The sequence below is a fragment of the Pristis pectinata genome, chromosome 28 (genome assembly GCF_009764475.1).
Source record: "Pristis pectinata isolate sPriPec2 chromosome 28, sPriPec2.1.pri, whole genome shotgun sequence".
Taxonomy (NCBI): domain Eukaryota; kingdom Metazoa; phylum Chordata; class Chondrichthyes; order Rhinopristiformes; family Pristidae; genus Pristis; species Pristis pectinata.
The window spans coordinates 9,670,360-9,689,519 of NC_067432.1; the positions used below are offsets into that span (position 1 = coordinate 9,670,360).

The 19,160-nt window shown below is 42.5% G+C and overlaps 1 protein-coding gene across 1 annotated transcript in view; it reads left to right on the forward strand.

Annotated features, from left to right (window-relative positions):
- Positions 1–18,828, forward strand: part of LOC127584055 (mesoderm posterior protein 2-like) — a 108,122-nt gene extending 89,294 nt beyond the window's left edge. The window contains exon 2 of the mRNA XM_052040593.1: positions 18,670–18,828. The gene's annotated coding sequence lies outside the window, so the exon portion shown is untranslated. The remainder of the gene's footprint in view (positions 1–18,669) is intronic.
- Positions 18,829–19,160: the final 332 nt, after the last annotated feature.

Genomic DNA, 19,160 nt, shown 5'->3' on the forward strand with positions numbered 1-19,160 from the left:
GGAGGAAAGTGTGGGTGATGGGCGGATCGTGAGGGAGGGGGAGGGGAAAGAGAAGGGGTAGAGCGATAAGGGAAAACAAAGGGTGTGGGACAGAGGAGAGTGGTTACCAGAAGTTAGAGAAATCAATGTTGATGCCATCAGGTTACTTTTGTTCATGGTATTACTGGTTTGGCAACCCAAGTTCTGGACGAACAATTTGGAGAAGTGAGTTCATGATTTCACCATGGCAGGTTATGAAAATCAAAAAAAAACTGCAGGTGTTGTAGACCTGAAATAAAGATAGACAATTCTGGAGATACTCAGCAGCGTCTGAGAAAGAGAAACAGAGTTAATGTTTCAAGTCAAAGACCTTTCAGGCCAATCGAACTCGTTCCCCTCCTTGGTAGCACTGCATCCCACCAGCCAAGACCCTGAGTCTTTGACCTGAAACATTAACCCTGTTCCTTTGTCCACAGATGCTGCCTGACCTAATGACTGTATCCAGCATTTTCTGAAATTAATTACACCGAATTTAAATAATATAAGTAACGATGGCCATGAAATTATCCCAGAATGTAATAAAAGAATACAAATAGTTGGCTAGTATGTAGGGAAGCAAATCTGCCATCAGTACCTAGTCCAACCTAGAGCACTGTGGTTGAATGTTCACCTGAAATGGCCCAGTAAGCCAGCTAAGTTGGTGGCCATTAGAGACGGCCAATAAAGTTTGACCTTGCCAATATTGTGCCTATTTTGAGAATGAATGAGTAAATAAATTACTGGACCTGGTTGCAACAGTGGTCACGCACATTTTCGTTAGATCCCAGTCAGCTGGTAGAGCTGCTGCCTCACAGCTCCAGACACCCAGGTCCAATCCTAGCATTCAGTGCTGTCTGTGTGGAGTTTGCATGCACGTTCTCCCCATGGGTTTTCCCCGGGGTGCTACAGTTTCCTCCCATGTCCTAAAGACGTGCAGGTGGTAGGTTAAATTGTCACTGTAAATTGCCCCTCATGTAGATGAGTGGTAGACTCTGGAGGGAGTTGATGGGAATGTGGGGAGAATAAAAATAGTATTGGTTTAAATGGGGGCACGATGTCTGGCATGGATTCGATGGGCAGAAGGGTCTGTTTCTGTGCTGTATGACTCTATGATCAAGTCCATGAGATATTACTACCATTGTTTTTTTGCCCTTTCTATGCTCCAAGACATCTCCAAGCAGCAGAGTCAGATAACTTGCTTCTGGGACATTGACAGAGAAACAGAAATAAAAGCCATTGGATATGTGGAATGGCTTCCCTTCCACACCATGGCACACTGTCCTCCCAACTACTGTCCAGAACTAAGTTAGTGGTGCATTGAAGGGGCAGGCTTCTGTTTCCCAGCACAAGGTGTCTTTCTACCAAAATGACCTACAACCTGCTACCAAGGGACGGTAGCGTAGCGGTTAGCGCAACGCTATTACAGCACCAGCGATCGGAGTTCGATTCCCGTCGCTGTCTGTAAGGAGTTTGTACGTTCTCCTGTGTCTGCGTGGGTTTCTTCCTGGTGCTCCGGTTTCCTCCCACATTGCAAAGACGTACGGGTAGGTTAATTTGGGTTTAAAATGGGCGGCACGGACTCGTTGGGCCGGAAGGGCCTGTTACCACGCTGTAAATAAAAAAATTTTTTTAAATTTCAGAAAAGGCAGGTTTCGGGAGTGGAAAGGTGTTAAATTGGTCTTCAGCTTATAGACCCACTGCTCCACAGTGCCAAAGATCCGGGTTCAATCCTGATCTTGGATATTGTCTGTGTGGAGTTTCCATGTTTTCCCTGTTACCGAGGGTTTCCTTCAGGTGCTTCAGTTTCCTCCCAAGTCCCAAAGATGTGTGGGTCGGTAGGTTAATTGGCCTCTGTAAGTAGCTTCTGCTGTGTAGGTAAGTGGTAGAATCTGACATGTGGAGGGGACAGTTGATGAGAAAGTGGGGAGGATAAAAATGAAGGGTTAGTGAAAATGGGTGGTTGGTGGTCGGCATGGACTCAGTGGGCCGAAGGGCCTGTTCCTATGTTGTATCTCTCTGTTACTCTGATTCTGGCCATTCCTGAGGGTCTTATGGTAAGTCTGAAGTCAAGAGAGGGATAAGAATATTTGGCAAACTCTTCGCCCCTTTTCCTAGATGTTAATCTGTACAAGATGTGTAAATATTGCCACAGTTCCCAACGTGAGCTCAACAGGAAACTCAAAGGTAAATAAATGGGTGTGATAGAATTAAAAGGACAATCCTTTATTGTGCAGAGCTGTAACACTAACACAGTGCAGGCACAGAAACAAACTTTTTTCCCATTCCAAGTACACAGTGGCTAATTTTCATAATTTTTCTGAAAAATCCTGAGAAAATAATTATCAACGTGAATCCCATATCAATTCAACACCTTTCCGTCATCCACCAATCCAGTTTAACCTTGAATGTTGGGATAGTTTCTGCTTCAAACACCAACCCTGGAAATGAATTCCACAATCTTTAAATTTTCTCCAAATACCCTAATGCCCTTCACTGGAAATCTCTTTTATTTAGTCTTGTATCTAAGGTCATTCATTGTGGGTTCTTCAACTGCTGGAAATTACTTGTGCAGAGCAGAGCATAGACTGGGATTAACTATCGTTCTGGGGGCTAAATTGAGTAACAATGTGTCTTTGCTGTCATCATCTTCTTACCTTCTTACTGTGCTCTGGTATCTGATAGGAGAAAGAGGCAAAGGCTGTAATGTAGGTAATGTGGGGGAGTGAGAGATCCTTGCTTACGCCACCGGCAGTTTGTAAATCAGAAGAGAGAGTGTATTTACCTGGTTCCCATCCATTCATAATCTATCCCCTTGCTGAGGGGAAGGAAGACATGTGACGGAGGGTAAGGTAACAAACAATCAACATCATCAGTGGTTTCAGCCCTTCTAGTGGGCTCAGCCTCAGCAACAAGAGGCGCAATAGGAGCCAACACCATCCCCCATGAGTACCAGGACATGGAGACTTGCATGTACACCATCCGATCAGTTCTTGCCACTTCCAGTCATGCTGGGGGGTGGAAACCGTGTCAGTTTGAGTTGTACAATGTGGAGGATGTGCCTGTGATAGCTGAACAATTCTGCACAATGTAAATGTATGTATGGGACTTACAGAAGTACGAAGTACATGAGGGTACAGTGAACACATGAAGGTTAACAGTAAACAAATCAAAAACTGCAAGCGTTGGAAATCCAAAATAAACAGAAAATGCAGGAAACGATAAGCTGGTTATCGTATTAGGCAGCATCTGTGGACAGAGAAACAGTTAAAGTTTCAGGTTAAACATAAGACTTTCAACTTGAATGTTGACTCTGATTCTCTTTCCAAAAAAAGACTAAATAAAAGCCCTGATTGATAGAGATTGGTGATGGATAATTGGAAGGGATATGGTTTATTTAGTAGTGCCCGAACTGATGGTAGCATATTGCACTCACTGAACTTGTGTGAGCTCGTGGATGGCTGAAGGGAAGTAGCTGCTCTTGAACCTGGTGGTGTGGGACTTCAGTCTTTTGTACCTCCTGCCTTTTGGTAGCTGCCAGAAGATGGCATGGCCTGGATGGTGGGGATCTTTGATGATGGATGTTGTCTTCTCAAGGCAGCGCCTCCTATAGATACAACCGATGGTGGGGAGGGATGTACCCGTGATGTATTGGGCAAAGTCCACTACTCTCTGCAGCTTCTTACGTTGCTGTGCATTTGAATTGCCGTCCCAGACCATGATGCAACCAGTCAGGATACTTTCAACAGTACATCTGTGGAAGTTTGTTAAAGTGTTTGGTGACAAGCCGAACCTCCTTAATCTCCTAAGAAAGTAAAGATGCTCGCATGCCTTCCTTGTGATTGCATCAATGTGCTGGGCCCAGGACAGGTCATCTGATATGTTAACGCCCAGGAATTTAAAGCTGCTGACTCTCTCCACCGCTGATTCCCCCAATGTACGTTACAGAAGTGTGGCTTCTGTAGCTAATTTGATATTAGCTAAATATCAAATTTAGCCCCATTTTATCCACCTCACCCCATCCTTTCATAATTTTAAACCTTTCTATTGTACCTCTTAACATCATAATAATGACACAGAAGTCACATTTTATCAGGACCTCTGATTATAGAATCTGTAAGATTTGAACCAGCCAAACCTTTCTTGGTCAGCTTGAATCTGTACTGTTAAATAGCTCAGCTATGGAAAGGAAAATCATTTTCAACAAGGGAAATGCGTCATTTGGGGATTAACTCATGCACACCAAATTAAATAAACCACCCACATTAGGCTAAACTTTGCCACATGTGTACGGCCAAGCTGTAAATCAGTTAAACCTTGACACTGGCACCAGTCTAAAGCCACCTTCAGTCCCTCTGCTCAAGTTTCTCTGACCAGTTTTGTGGAATTACTGTCACCAAAAATTTGTTCTATCGCTGTTCCTTTTTGTGATCATTTTACTGCAAATTGGAAGCTATCACTTTTGTTTCCTGTGTGATTTCAGCTTTGTTGTTGGAACGATTCAACAGAAAAGAGGACTGTTTAACATGAGAGAAGGTGACATTATCTTCACGAAGCCACAGGGAAAAGCAGAACAGATAGGGCGTTGAATGTTTCCGAGGAAAATTTGATGTAAGGGGAATCTCCTGGGTATGTCTCCAAGTCTAAATCCAGTGCCATGTTAGCGGTGGTTCACTTGTTAGCATTCTTGCCTCTGGCATACATGGGATTTTACCTAGTCCTGAAACCTTCCAGGTTGCAACTATCCCTGTCCGAACACCTGCTGTCCATGGCCAGTTTGGGGGTGGGTTAGCCCTTTCCTCCTGCTGTGGCATGGAGTTCTCTCTGTAATCCCCTCGAACCCTGGTAACTTTCACAAATTGCAGTTCAAATCCAGAGACTTCCCCGGTCTGGGTTAGGAAGTTTGTTGGTTGAAGTCCCATCGCAGGGTCCTGTGCACAATGAGCAGACTGCCGATCCAACACAGTCTGAGAGAGGGCTGTGCCAGAGGTGTTGTTCTCAGATGAATTGTCAAGCTGAGGCTGAATCCGGTCTCTCAGGTGGATGTAAAAACAATGTCCCGCAGTCAAATTTCAATGAATATGCACTACCTAAAAGCAGACAACGAGGTTACTTGTGTAGACTAACAAAGGACTGCAGATGCTGGAATCTGGATGAAAAAAATGATGATGCTGGAGAAACTCAGCAGGCCAGGCAGCATCCGTGGAGAAAATCAGGCGATCAACATTTCAGGTCAGGACTCTTCTTCAGGACTGAAGATAGGAAAAGGGGAAGCCCAATATATAAGGGGGAGAAGCAGAGCAGTGATAGGTGGACAAAAGAGGGGAGGCAAGGTAGGCACAGGGAGGTGATTGGTAGATGCTGGTAAGAGACAGGCAGGTGCGGGGAAGGGAGAGCAGATCCACTGGGGGATAGGTAAAAGGTCAGAAGAGAGGGGGAAAAAGGGGCTAAGAAAGGGAAGAAGAGAAGAAGCATGGTTGGGGGGGGGGGTGTTAAAATTAATGTTCATGCCATTAGGCTGCAAGGTTCCAAGATGGAAAATGAGGTGCTGTTCCTCCAGTTTGCGCATGCAATTCTCCTGGCAGTGGAGGAGACCGAGGACTGACATATTCACTTGTGTGCTTGTGACAAAAGCTGCATTTCTGGGTTTATTTTCAGAAATACTTCACACAGCAGGTTGTGGTGTAAAGATTGAGCCTGGAAATTCAACAATGACAGGTGATTCCTCAGCTACCTCCATCTCTGACTCCACGAGGTAAAGAACATAGTGACTGAAAATCCCAGAACTCTCACCAAAACTTGGTTCTAGTCCTGTTTACAAACAAAACGCTGGAGGAACTCAGCGGATCAGGCAGCATCTATGGAGGGAAATGGACAGTCGATATCTTGGATCAAGGCCCTTCTTCAGAGTCCTGCTGAGTTCTTCCAGCATTTTGTGTGTTGCTCCAGATTTCCAACATCTGCAATCTCTCCTGTGTCTCTAGTTCTGTCCTCTTTTATCTCCCTCTGTTTACACCTCCTCAAGGCAGAGCAGCAAACCCTCAACTTCCATAGTTCCTTGAAATTGGCAGAACAGGTAGATGGAGTGGCGAAGAAGGCATCTGGCATGCTTGCCTCCATAGGTCAGGGCATAGAATATAAAAGTTGGGATGTTGTATAGCAATTTACGAAACACTGGTTGGACCACACACGTGCAGTTCTGGCTGCTGCGTTACAGGAAGTGGGGAAAATAAAAATGGGATTAGTGTAGAATTAGTGTAGAAGGGTGGTTGATGGTCGGTGTGGACTTGGTGGGCTGAAGGGCTGTGCGACTCTATCTCTCTATGAACCCCTCTCAGCCAGTACCACTGCCACCTTTTGTATTATTCATTCTCTCTTGATCACCACCCAGTCACATACTTATCCTGTTATGAGTGCCCACCTTGCTAGGGCACTAGTTGTGGAGAAGATGAAAACAATGGTAGAGCTGTCACTGTAGGGTCACGAGGGGGTTTATGAAAACACATAATCATCTGAACATTGAGGATCATGTTTTTTACACAGAGAGCGGTGGGTGCGTGGAATGCATTGCCAGCAGAGGTGGTGGGGGCAGATACATTAGGGACGTTTAAGAGACTTTTAGATAGCCACATGAATGATGGAAAAATGGAGGGCTATGTGGGAGGGAAGGGTTAGACAGATCTCCGAGCTGGATAAAATTTCGGCACAACATCATGGGCCAAAGGGCCTGTACTGTGCTGTGATGTTCTATGTTCTATCATGGTTCTTAAGGTATTTTGGGGTAATGTAGTTATTTTACTGGAATTGTAAACCAGAGTTCTGATCTAATGATCTGGAGGCATTGTGTACATGGGGATATGAATAAATAAATCTACAATATAAAATTAGTCTCGGAAAGTTAGACTGCTATCCTTCCCTTGTCTGACCTTTATGTGACTCCAGATTTTCAGTAATGTGGTCCACTCTTAAAAGCTTTCTGAAATGGCCCAGCAAATCACTCAGTACAAGTGTAGTGGAGGATGGGCATTAAATACTCTTCCCTATTATAATATCCCATAAATAGGCAATAAAGGGTGTGAATCCCTGGAATTCTCTCTGCCAGAGGGTTATGGAGGCTAGACCATAGGGGATATTTAAAGAGGAAGTAGATAAATTTTTAAAGGCTATGGAGAACTGGCACAGAATGGGAGAGGATGCCTAGGGCAGATCATTTACGATCATACTGGGTGGTGGAGCAGACTTGAAGGGCTGAATGGCCTACGCTCCTATTTTATTATCATAGACAGATGAAGCACAGAAACAGACCCTTCAACCCACCGAGTCCATGAGACCGTCAAGTACCTATTTACACTAATTCTGCATTAATCCCATTTTACTCACCCCACACTTCCACCCACTCTCTCCTAGATTCTATCACCTATGCTCCAAGAGACATTCACAGAAGCCAATTAAAACACCAATCAGCACATCCTTTGTAGTATTGTGAGCAGTTTTGGGCCACATATCTAAGAAAGGATGTGCTGGCATTGGAGAGGATCCAGAGGAGGTTTACGAGAATGATCCCAGGGATGAAAGGGTTTGTTGGCTCTGGGCCTGTACTCTCTGGATTTTAGAAGGATGAGGGTGGATCTCATTGAAACCTTCCAAATATTGGAAGGCCTGGATAGAATGAACATGGAGAGGGTATTTCCAGTAGTGGGAGAGTCTAGGACCAGAGGGCACAGCCTCAGAATAGAAGGACGTCCCTTTAGAACAGAGATGAGGAGGAATTTCTTTAGCCAGAGGGTGGTGACTCTGTGGAATTCATTGCCACAGACGGCTGTGGAGGCCAAGTCATTTGGTGTATTTTAAGGTGAGGTTGATAGGTTCTTGATTAGTAAGGGCATCAAAAGTTATGGGGAGAAGGCAGAAGAATGGGGTTGAGAGGGAAAAATAAATCAGCTATGATTGAATGGCCCAATTCTGCTCCTTTGTCTTATGGTCTTGTCTTTGGAATGTGGGAGGAAAACAGAGCACCCAGAGGAAACCCACGCAGTCACAGGGAGAACATGTAAAATCCATGCTGGCAGCAAACGAGGCTAGGATTGAATCTGGGTGTCTGGTGCTGCGAGGCAGTGATGTCACTGTGCCATTCTTACGCTGATGCTCGTCTTGCCGCATCTCATTGATTAATACAAAAAGAACACTCTGACGTTATGTTTGGAATTAGTGGAGTCCTGAAGCCATATAAGAACTCAGTCTGTGAACTTAATCAACGTTCTGCACTGTGTAAATCCTGTGAAAAGCTTCTGTGGCTTGTGCAGCTCACAGTGTATAATAGACAAGGCTCCGCATTGCAATTGTGACATGCTTGTTTGTTAGAAGCACAAAGCCTGGTTTAATCAGCTCCAAGCCTTTCATTCTAGAGTGGTTCTCACTCAATCATGCGTCATGTATTGCAAAAGAAGCCACAATGACCTCTTGAGGGATACAAGCAAAGGAGCATTAAGGATAATATGAAGAGAGTGCGGTGTTTCCTTGGATTACTGACACTCCTAATTCTCCTTTAACGTCAGTCTTTACAGAGTCCTTGAGCTTCCTAGTGCACATTCATGAATGCTTGTTAACTGATATTATTTTGGGCAATTGTTTCATTCCTTCTTTTATCAACTCTGAATTGGAACTTTCAGTTTTATCCTCAAGAGGAGTTTTTGACCTTTATTATTTAGTGTTTGCGTTTCTTTACCTTGGCTCAGTTGGCAACCTGTTCAACTCAGCTTGTCAAAATCTTGTTTACTTAACCGATGTTCCAGATTTTGAATACATAGTTTAGTCTGACAACTCCAGTACCCAAGAGTATTTTATATTGTCAAACATGGAGTCCTATCGATCAGAATCTCTGTTTCTTGACCTTAAGTGGATGATTAACATCGAACATAGAACAGTACAGAACAGGAACAGGCCCTTCAGCCCACGATGTTGTACTGAACTAATTAAGCTAATGGTGCCTAGTTACTCTAATGTCTTCTGCCAGCATCTCCCTCTCCCTCTACTCTCTGCTTATCCATGTGCCTATCTAAGAGCCTCTTATATCCCTCTGCTGTATCTACATCCACCACCACCCCTGGCAGCGCATTCTAGGCATCAATCACTCTCTGTGTAAAATAAAAACTTGCCCCACACATCTCCTTTGAACTTTCCCCCTTTCCCCTTCTCACCTTAAATGCATGCCCTCTAATATTAGACATTTCAACCCTGGGATAAAGATACCACTGTTTCCTCTATCTATGCCTCCCAAGATCAAGGATCTCATTGAAGTTCCTTGGGAAACTAATGTGATCACATTCATTGATAAGAGATTAAATGTGAAAAGTAAACCCTGCCCCATCAAACATTCAGTGCCTACAGGATGGTAAAAGAAAAGATCAGCAGAGAAGAAAATGAGCCTCCTTTTCCTCCAACCTTTCAACAACTGTACAACAAATTTGATCCATGCATCTGGTTAATTGAAAAACAGAGCACCAAATGGTGCAGCCATATGATCAACATCTTGGTACATATTGGGTTGGTATCAAAAGTTCAGGCAAATGAGTAAAGTCCAAGTGTTTGAAACAGTTGCCTAACGTGGCAGCCATGAGCTTCCATTACACGGCCTAAGATATTTGAAAAAGCGTATGGTAGGACCCCAATTTATACTGCCACAGGGTAGCCAGTGGTACTGCAGAGAGTGCAAAAGTATCCTGAAGATGTCTGAAACCTGCCACTAAAGCCTTATGCTTTCTTTGAGTCTTGGTGTCATAAAGACGTACAGTATGGAAACCGGTCCTTCAGCCCACCAAGTCTGTGCTGACCAGTATCCACCCATTTACACTAATCCTGTAGTTATCCCATTTTTATTCTCCCTGCCGCAGAGTAGGTGCCTTGAAAGCTTCCTCGGCCTCTTCCTCTGGAAAACAACTGGATGTTCAGGGTTAAAACTGCAAATGTATAGAAGTTCAAGTAAAAACAAAATATTTGCTATGTACAGCAGGCCATTGGTCTCTGAAAGAGAAGAGGAGAGCTGACATGTGTAGAGGTCAGGTAAGTGTCCTTCTGTGTGACTGTGGTTACCATTGTATAAAAACTCTGGTCAAAAAAGTAAAGTCGAAGTTGTTGACTTTTCAACTGGCACAATTTTATGCCTGTACAGATATTTCCTTGTTATGCTACTGCTTGGACAACGGCCCCACAATATAAATGGCTGGTTTCCAGACTAATAACAACTTCAGTTGGAACAGAAGTGGTTCCAAAATATGAAGGAGACATTAGGTTTATTGAGAAAGAAACTACATCACATCTCACAGTCACTCATGGCACATTTACATTTAATGAACTTAACATGAAACGTGATAAATTAATCCTAAAATATAATAATTGTTTCACAGGTAGATATAACAGCCAACTTGCAAACAACAATGAAAATAACATTCAGTTTATTTCTATTTGGTTTGCACAGTCCACCAGGAGAGGAACTTGCATTCAATAGTCGCATGCAATCTTTACGTCTACCCAACTGGCAGAGAGAGTCTAGGTTTAACTTTGTATCCAAAGGACTGCAGTTCTTCAGTACTTCACTGAAGTACCATCCTGGATTATGAGTTCAAGTCTCTGGATTGAAGCTTGAACCCACAACCAGAGTGTTAAAAAAAAGCTTGAAAACACATACCACCAGGCTCAAGGACAGCTTCTGTCCCACTGTTATAAGACGCTTGAACAGACCTCTTGTACGACAAAGATGAACTCTTGATCTCTCAATCTACCTCATCACAGCCCTTGCACCTTACTTGTGTATCTGCACTGGACTTTCCCTGTGACTGTAACAATATATTCTGCATTCTGTTATTGATTTTCCTATTGTACTACCTTGACATACTTATGTATAGAATGATCTGTCTGGATGACACATAAAACAAAGCTTTTCACTGCATCTCAGTACTTATGACAAAAATAACCAATTACGTTTTACATCCATGTCTCTGTATGATCACATTTTAACTAAATCCTTGGATAGACATTTTATTTGTTCAACTTTTTATCCAAAGAAGAGAGGAAAATTATTTTGTATGATATACCTGCATTAAAACTAGAGTTTAGCCTTCCAAAATAATATATCTAAGCAAAGGGAGTTGGTGATATGAATGACCTGAGGGTATAGGTCAGATCTCTAGATTAGAAATTAAAGCTTCAATTTCTTCAGTTAAGGGGCCACTCAGACAAGAAATAGACCCACACTGTGAGCACCCATAGAATCTGAAGTGTAAAGGGAGAGTGATAATGTTACATCTACCAGTACTGGTAGGATGATAAGACAAACTGCTGGAGGAACTCAAGGTTGAGCAGCATTTTTGGGAGGGGGAAGGCGGGGTGGAGGTGGGAGGAACTGTCGACGTTTCGGGTCAAGATCCTCCATCGGGACTACTGATACGGACAGAATGTCTGCAGCGAAGAACTGAAGCTTCCATCCAACACAGTCAAGTGAATGGAGTTTGTATCGCACAAGGATCTGACATGCATTTGGGATTTCTTTCTATGGACTTCCTGATACATAGTGAGAGTCCATAGTGTTCCATATTTCAGGGTATTCACACAACAGAGCTGATACTTGATCGATTCTGTGTTTTCCCCTTACAATCGATAGGGTAGAGATTCATTAGCCATCCAGTACTTCAGCCAATAACATCTCAATCAATGTGTTCAGTCCCAGATTTGTACTCCAAAATTACAGAAGAATACAGCCATGCAGCAAAAATTGCTAAAAGGAGCAGCTGGGCTTGGGTCCAAGAGCAATGAAGATAAGCTTCTACAACTCAGATTATTTTCGATGATATCTTGCAAACCATGTTCTCTGCCCGTAATTACAGTGTAAATTGAATTTACTGCATCTAAAAAATTCAGTCTGATCAATATCTTAAACTTCTGGAGAGTGGCCATATGATAACTGTGAGGTTTTGGAGAAGATCAACACATTCAGGTCTAGAGTTTGCATCTATTTATTGTTAGGTAGGTCTCAGCTTTGTTCACATGTCAAGATTCCTCTGCTGATACCTCAGCCTACTATATTTATACTGATCCATACAGACATTCAAGCCCTGTAAGAATATTACAGTTCTATAAAATCACTTCTCATTCTTCTAAACCCATGCGTCACAGGCCCAGTCTGCTAACTTTCCTACAGAGGGCAAATCCGGTGAATCAAGAATTAATGTGGTGAACATTTCCTGTACTCCCTCTACTACATGGAAGCACATACTTACATAGGTTGGATGAATCAGAATCAGACTCAAGTTTATTATCACTGACATGTCATGAAATTTGTTGTTTTGCGGCAGCAGTACAGTGCAAAGGTTAAACTGGACCTTCACACTATATTCCAAGTGTGTCCACAGTGGAATCCTGTATTACTGCAGTAAGATGTCTTTATTCTTGTTCTCAAATCCTGTTCTGATAAAGACCAACATACTGTTTGTCTCGCTAATTGCTTGTCATACCTGCGTATTACCTTTCAGTGATATGGATACCCTGGTCCCTTTGAACAACAGCACCAACGCCTTTCAATCTTACACCATTTAAAAATACTCTGCTTTTCTATCTTTTCTATGAAGATGAATGATTTCAAACTTGGATAAATCGCACTTGATCCCTTCAACCAAAGCAGCACTGTGGGTCGTGAACAGCTCTGCTGCTGAGTAGTAACAGCATCCCAACTCGAAAATGACCCATTTATTCCTATTCTGTTTTCTGTTTGTTAACAAATCCTTAGTCCATGCTAGTGCATCACACTGCTTCCCATGAGTTCTAATTCCATTCAACAGCTTCTTTTGTGGCAACTGATCAAAGACCTTCTGGAAGTCCAATACACCACAGTCACTGGTTCACACTTATTTATTCTGCAAGTTATAACCTTCAAAATACTCCAAAAAATTTGTCAATCACAATTTTCCTTTCATACTGTATCAATATTGACTCTAGCCAATTTCTTTTCTAAGCGCCCTGCTACCATGTCGTTAAACATAGATTCTAACAATTTTATTATTACTGATATTTGACCAGCCAGTCTATATCTCCTCTTTTTTTCTCTCTCCATATCCTTTCTTAAATAATGACATTGATTCAGCTATCTTTTAGTGTGCAGGAACCATTCTGGAATATATATTGGAAGGTGACAACAATTGCTTCCAGAATCTCCTTGGCCACCTTGGGTTGCAGATCATCAGATCAAAAGATCACAAGACAAAGGAGCAGAAGTAGGCCATTCGGTCCATCAAGTCTGCTCCGCTACCTCACCATGAGCAAAACTATTCCCACTAGCCCCAAGTTCCAGCCTTTTCCCCATATCCCTTGATACCTTGACTAATTAGATACCTATCAATCTCCTCCTTAAACACCCCCACTGATCGGGCCTCCACAGCTGTATGTGGCAACAAATTCCATAGATCCACAACCCTCTGGCTAAAAAAATTTCTTCTCATTTCTGTTCTAAATGGGTACCCTCTAATTCTAAGACTGTGCCCTCTAGAATGGGACTCACCCACCAAGGGAAACAACTTAGCCACATCTACTCTGTCCAGTCCTTTCAACATTCAAAATGTTTCTATGAAGTCCCCTCTCATTCTTCTGTACTCCAGTGAGTACAGTCCAAGAGCCGACAATTGCTCATTGTATGTAAGCCCTTTCATTCCGGGAATCATCCTCGTAAATCTTCTATGAACCCTCTCCAACATCAGTACATCCTTCCTAAGATAAGGGGCCCAAAACTGCACACAGTATTCCAAATGAAGTCTCACCAGTGCCCCATTGTGCCTCATCAACACATCCTTACTTTTATACGTTATACCTCTTGAAATGAATGCCAACATAGCATTTGCTTTTTTTTACCACCGATCCAACCTGGTGGTTAACCTTTAGGGTATCCTGCATGAGGACCGCCAAGTCCCTTTGCACTTCTGTACTTTGAATTTTCTCCCCATCTAGATAATAATATGCCTGTTTATTTCTTCTTCCAAAATGTACAACCGCACATTTCTCAACATTGAATCTCGTCTGCCATTTCTTTGCCCATGCTCCTAAACTGTCTAAGTCTCCCTGCAACCTTCCTGTTTCTTCAATACTCCCTTCTCCTCCACCTATCTTGGTGTCATCTGCAAACTTAGCCACAAAACCATTTACTCCATAATCCAAATCATCGATATACAGTGTAAAAAGAAGCGGCCCAAACACCGACCCTTGCGGAACACCAATGGTAACCGGCAGCCAGCCAGAAAAGGATCCCTTTATTCCTACCCTTTGCTTTCTGCCTATCGGCCAATGATCCACCCATTCTAATATCCTTCCTGTAATTCCATGGGCTCTCGTCTTGTTAAGCAGCCTCTTGTGCGGCACCTTGTTGAAGGCCTTTTGAAAATCCAAATACTCAATATCCACAGCCTCCCCCTTATCCATCCTACTTGAGATTTCCTCAAAAAACTCCAATAGGCTGGTCAGGAAGGATCTTCCCTTCATGAAACCATGCTGGCTTGGACTTATCTTTTCCTGCACTTCTAGGTATTCCATAACTTTGTCCTTGAGGATCGACTCCAATAACTTTCCAACCACCGATGTCAGACTAGTAGGTCTGTAATTTCCCTTATGCTGCCTCCCACCTTTCTTATACAGTAGAACTACATTTGTGACCTTCCAGTCCTCCGGAACCATGCCAGAGTCTATTGATGCCTGGAAAATTATCACCAATGCCTCCACAATCTCTAAAGCCACTTCCTTCAGAACCCAAGGGTGCACTTCATCCATTCCGGGAGACTTATCTGTCCTTAGTCTATTTAGCTTCCCGAGCACATTCTCTCTGGTAATCTTGATTGAACTCAGTTCTATCCCCTGAGACCCCTGACTATCAGGTATATTGCTGATGTCTTCCACAGTGAAGACTGATGCAAAATACTCATTTAGTTCTCCTGCCGTCTCTTTGTTATCCATTATAATCTCTCCCGCACTGTTTTCAATTGGTCCTATATCTACCCGTGTCTCTCTTTTACTCTTCATATATTTAAAAAAACTCTTAGTATCCTTTTGTATATTATCTGCCAACTTCCTTTCATAATTCATCTTTTCTTTCCTAATGACCTTCTTAGTTTCTTTCTGTGAGTTTTTAAGTTTCCCAGTCTTCTGTTTTCCCATTAATTTTTGGTCCCTTGTATGCCCTCCCTTTTGCTTTTATTTTAGCCTTAACCTCTCTCATTAGCCACACTTGTGCCATTTTTCCATTCATAACCTTCTTTTTTCTTGGAATATGTCTGTCCCGCACTTTCCTTATTTCTTGTAGAAATTTCATCCATTTCTGCTCTGCCGTCCCTCCATCTAGCTTACTTTTCCAATCAATTTGGACCAGCTCTTCTCTCATGCCACTGTAACTTCCTTTGTTCCACTGAAATATTGATGCACCTGATATCAGCTTCTCCTTTTCAAATTTGAAACTGAACTCAATCATATTATGATCACTACTTCCTAATGGTTCTTTTACCTTTAGTTTCCTGATCACCTCAGGTTCATCACACAGCATCCAATCCAAAACAGCCGAACCCCTGGTGGGCTCATCAACAAGCTGCTCCAAAAAGCCATCCCGTAGACATTCCACAAACTGTCTCTCCTGAGGTCCACTACCTTCCTGGCTTTCCCAATCCACCTTCGTGTTAAAATCCCCCATAATTATTTTGACATTGTCTCTCTGACACGCTTTTTCTATTTCCAACTGTAACTTGTAGGCCACATCCTGGCTGCTGTTAGGGGGCCTATACAGTATGTAACTGCTATTAGGGTCCTTTTACCCTTGCCATTTCTTAACTCAACCCAGAAGGATTCTACTTCTTCTGACCCTATGTCCCTTCTTTCTATTGATTTTATATCATTGCTAACTATCAGGGCCACACTACTCCCTCTGCCTACCCACCTATCTTTCCTATATACTGTGTACCCCTGGACATTAAGCTCCCAATCACATCCATCATTAAGCCATGACTCAGTGATTGCCACAATGTCATATTTTTTAATCTGTAGCTGTACTACTAGGTCATCCACTTTATTTCTAATGTTACGTGCATTTAAATACAGTACATTTAGACCAGCATTTGCTACCGATTTTGCTGTATTTCTATTTCTCAGCAAATTATGCTGTCTTTTCACCTGCCTGTCCCTCTTACCATCTTTGCTGCATACGATCTTGGACTTATTTTAATATACCTCTTCCTCTATCCTAATATCCTGCTTTCCTTCCCCCGCCGAATTAGTTTAAACCCTCTCTAACAGCTATATTAAACATTCCCACCAGGATATTGGTCCCCTTTGAGTTCAGATGTAACCCATCCTTTTTGAATAGGTCATACTTCCCCCAAAATAGGTCCCAATGATCCAAGAATTTGAAGCCCTGCCCCCTGCACCATTTACTCAGCAACACAGTCATCTGCCTGATCCTTTTCTTTTTTTTTCAATCTTTTTATTAGTTTTCAAATTAATACAGATTAATATATCAATGTTTCTACATGTAATACAAAAAGATCAGGAGAACAATCATAACATGGATAATCATAAAGAACCAATAGAGTATAAAAAAAATCTGTAGATCCAATGATCTGTTAGTGAATGAATGTAATATAAAAGAAAAAGATTTATTATAAAATATAAAAAAAGGAAAAAAAACCCAAAACAATAAGAAAAATTATAAACAATATATCAAACTAAACTAAGCTAAAGAAAAAAAATTTTAAAAAAAACAAAAAAAAACTGGACTAATATTTCTCAATAGAAACAGAGCAATATTATGTCATCAACTCCGTTCCTCTAAATTGAAAGGTTATTATAAGGGGATCTATATCATGTGAAAATATTGAATAAATGGACTCCAAACTTCCTCAAATTTAAGCGAAGGATCAACGGTACCACCATCTGCCTGATCCTGCTATTCTTACCTTCATTAGCACGTGACAGGGCAGTAATCCTGAAATTACTACCCTGGAGGTCCTGCTTCTCAACCTTCTTCCTAACTCCCTGCAATTTTCCTTCAGGACCTCCTCTCTTTCTCTATCTCTGTCACTGGTACCAAATAAGCCACTTGAGAGCACATAAATAGATCAACAGAATGAAGACCATCATCCTCGACCTCGAGGGATAGCCACGACAACGACAACGACATTGGTACGAATTGGTACTTGGTGTTTTATTGCCTTTCAGTGCCATTAATTTCTCCAATAGTGTTTCCTTACCTGGAGAAGGTTATTTTAATGTGAGTAAGTGTGGGTTCTGGTTTTGAGAGGGTGAAGTTCCAGAAGATACAAGTTGGACAGGAGACCAGTTCCAACACATTGACTCCCCCATCGAACAGCAAGTAATCCTCTCATGAGAGATGATTGTCAACTTAAGTATGTTAATCACTCTATTGCAGCAACATAAACATGGTCTTCGGAGGATATCCTTGGCTCCATGAAATTCCCATGCTTCCTGGAAGTTGCCAATGAAAACGAGGAGAGAACACGGCAGCAATTAAAGTGCTGACTCAGTGACTGGCAAACATGTCAACAAATATTAAGTCTTCACAGCTCTTTTTTTGCCTGCTTGTCCTTATCCTGAAAGGTTACTTTACACACTTTGGAGGTTTGGAGCTCCGACTTATTACTTCTTGCTCTCTGGCACTTTATACCCTGGCTACGGACCTCCAGCAGGAGTTACAACAGCAGGAACCTGCAGCTCAGAGCCTTGCAGCTTTGCAGGAGGGAGGAAAGGGATCAGCAGAGACTGGCTACTCACTGGAGGCCGTACCTGGCAAACAGGGCCTTCTGGTAAGCTTAAAGTAAAAAAAACCCTGCAGATGCTGGAAATCTAAAATAAAACCAGAAAATGCTGGAAGTACTCAGCAGGTCCGGCCAGATTTGTGGAAAGAGAAACAGAGCTAACATTTCAGGTCAGGCACCGACAGAACTATAAAGGTGACAAAAGAAGTTGCAAGGAGGGTTGGGGTGTGGGTGACCACATAGATAAGCTGAGCCTCCACAGCCCACTTGGGGAGAGAATTCCAAAGATTCACAAGCTTCTGGGGTGGAGAAACTTCTTCTCATCTTATTTCTGATTGGCTGACCTCTTATTTTGAGGTATAATCCTGGTTCTAGGCACCCAACCAGAGGAAATGTTATCTCTGCGCCTAACCATTCAAGCCCTGAAAGAATTTTACATTTCAATAAGATCACTTCTTATTCTTCTAAACCCAGGAGATTACTCTCCAACATGGGACAAATCTGGTGAAGCAAAAATTAATGTGGTGAACCTTTGTTTCACTCCCTCTGTAACATTGGTAAGGGGAACTGGACTGGTATACTCTATTCCAGGAGTAGTCATACCAGGGCCTTATGTTATTGCAGTAAATTGTCTTTATTCTTGTTCTCAAGTCCTATTGCAATCAAGGCCAACATACTGTCTGCCTCACTAATTGCTCGCCGTACCATAGGGATAAGCTGTAAACAATGTTATCTGGTCAATGAGCGAATGGAACAGTTAGAGAGTGAGAACATAGACAAAAGAATGTGGAATCTGCAAAATGCAGAGCAGGAAGGTATGCCTGATAGAGGAAAACAAAATACAAAAATTCTGTTTTTATTTCAGGTCGGCTTCCCTGAACGTGTATCTCAGGAACGTCGGGTTTTCACGTCAGGGTTTGCAACCTGCTGAAACAGACTCTGCTGCCCAGTGGACCTGCGTCCATGTGTTATCAACGGTTCAAAACCTGCTGGAAATATTCAGCAGGTCAGGCAGCATCTGTGGAAAGAGAAAAAGAGTCAATATTTCAGGTCAATGACTCTTCATTCAATTTCTAACATCTGCAGTTTTTCTGTTCCCAATGGTTGCCGAAAGCTAATCTAAGGTGAATCTTACAATAACGTGGCATCCTGGGGCCACAGTTGGAGCCACTGTTGCTACCTCAGGGCACTTAACCTTTTTACCACAGGATCGTTCGAAGTCTCTACTGAGAAATCAGCAAGACTGCACGTAAGTACACAAGAGTAGTGACTGATAGTTTCTTTGCCAGGACTGGTAATTATGCTGAAGATATTCAGCTAATAACAAGCTGTAAAATGCAGTACCAGGCAAAGAGA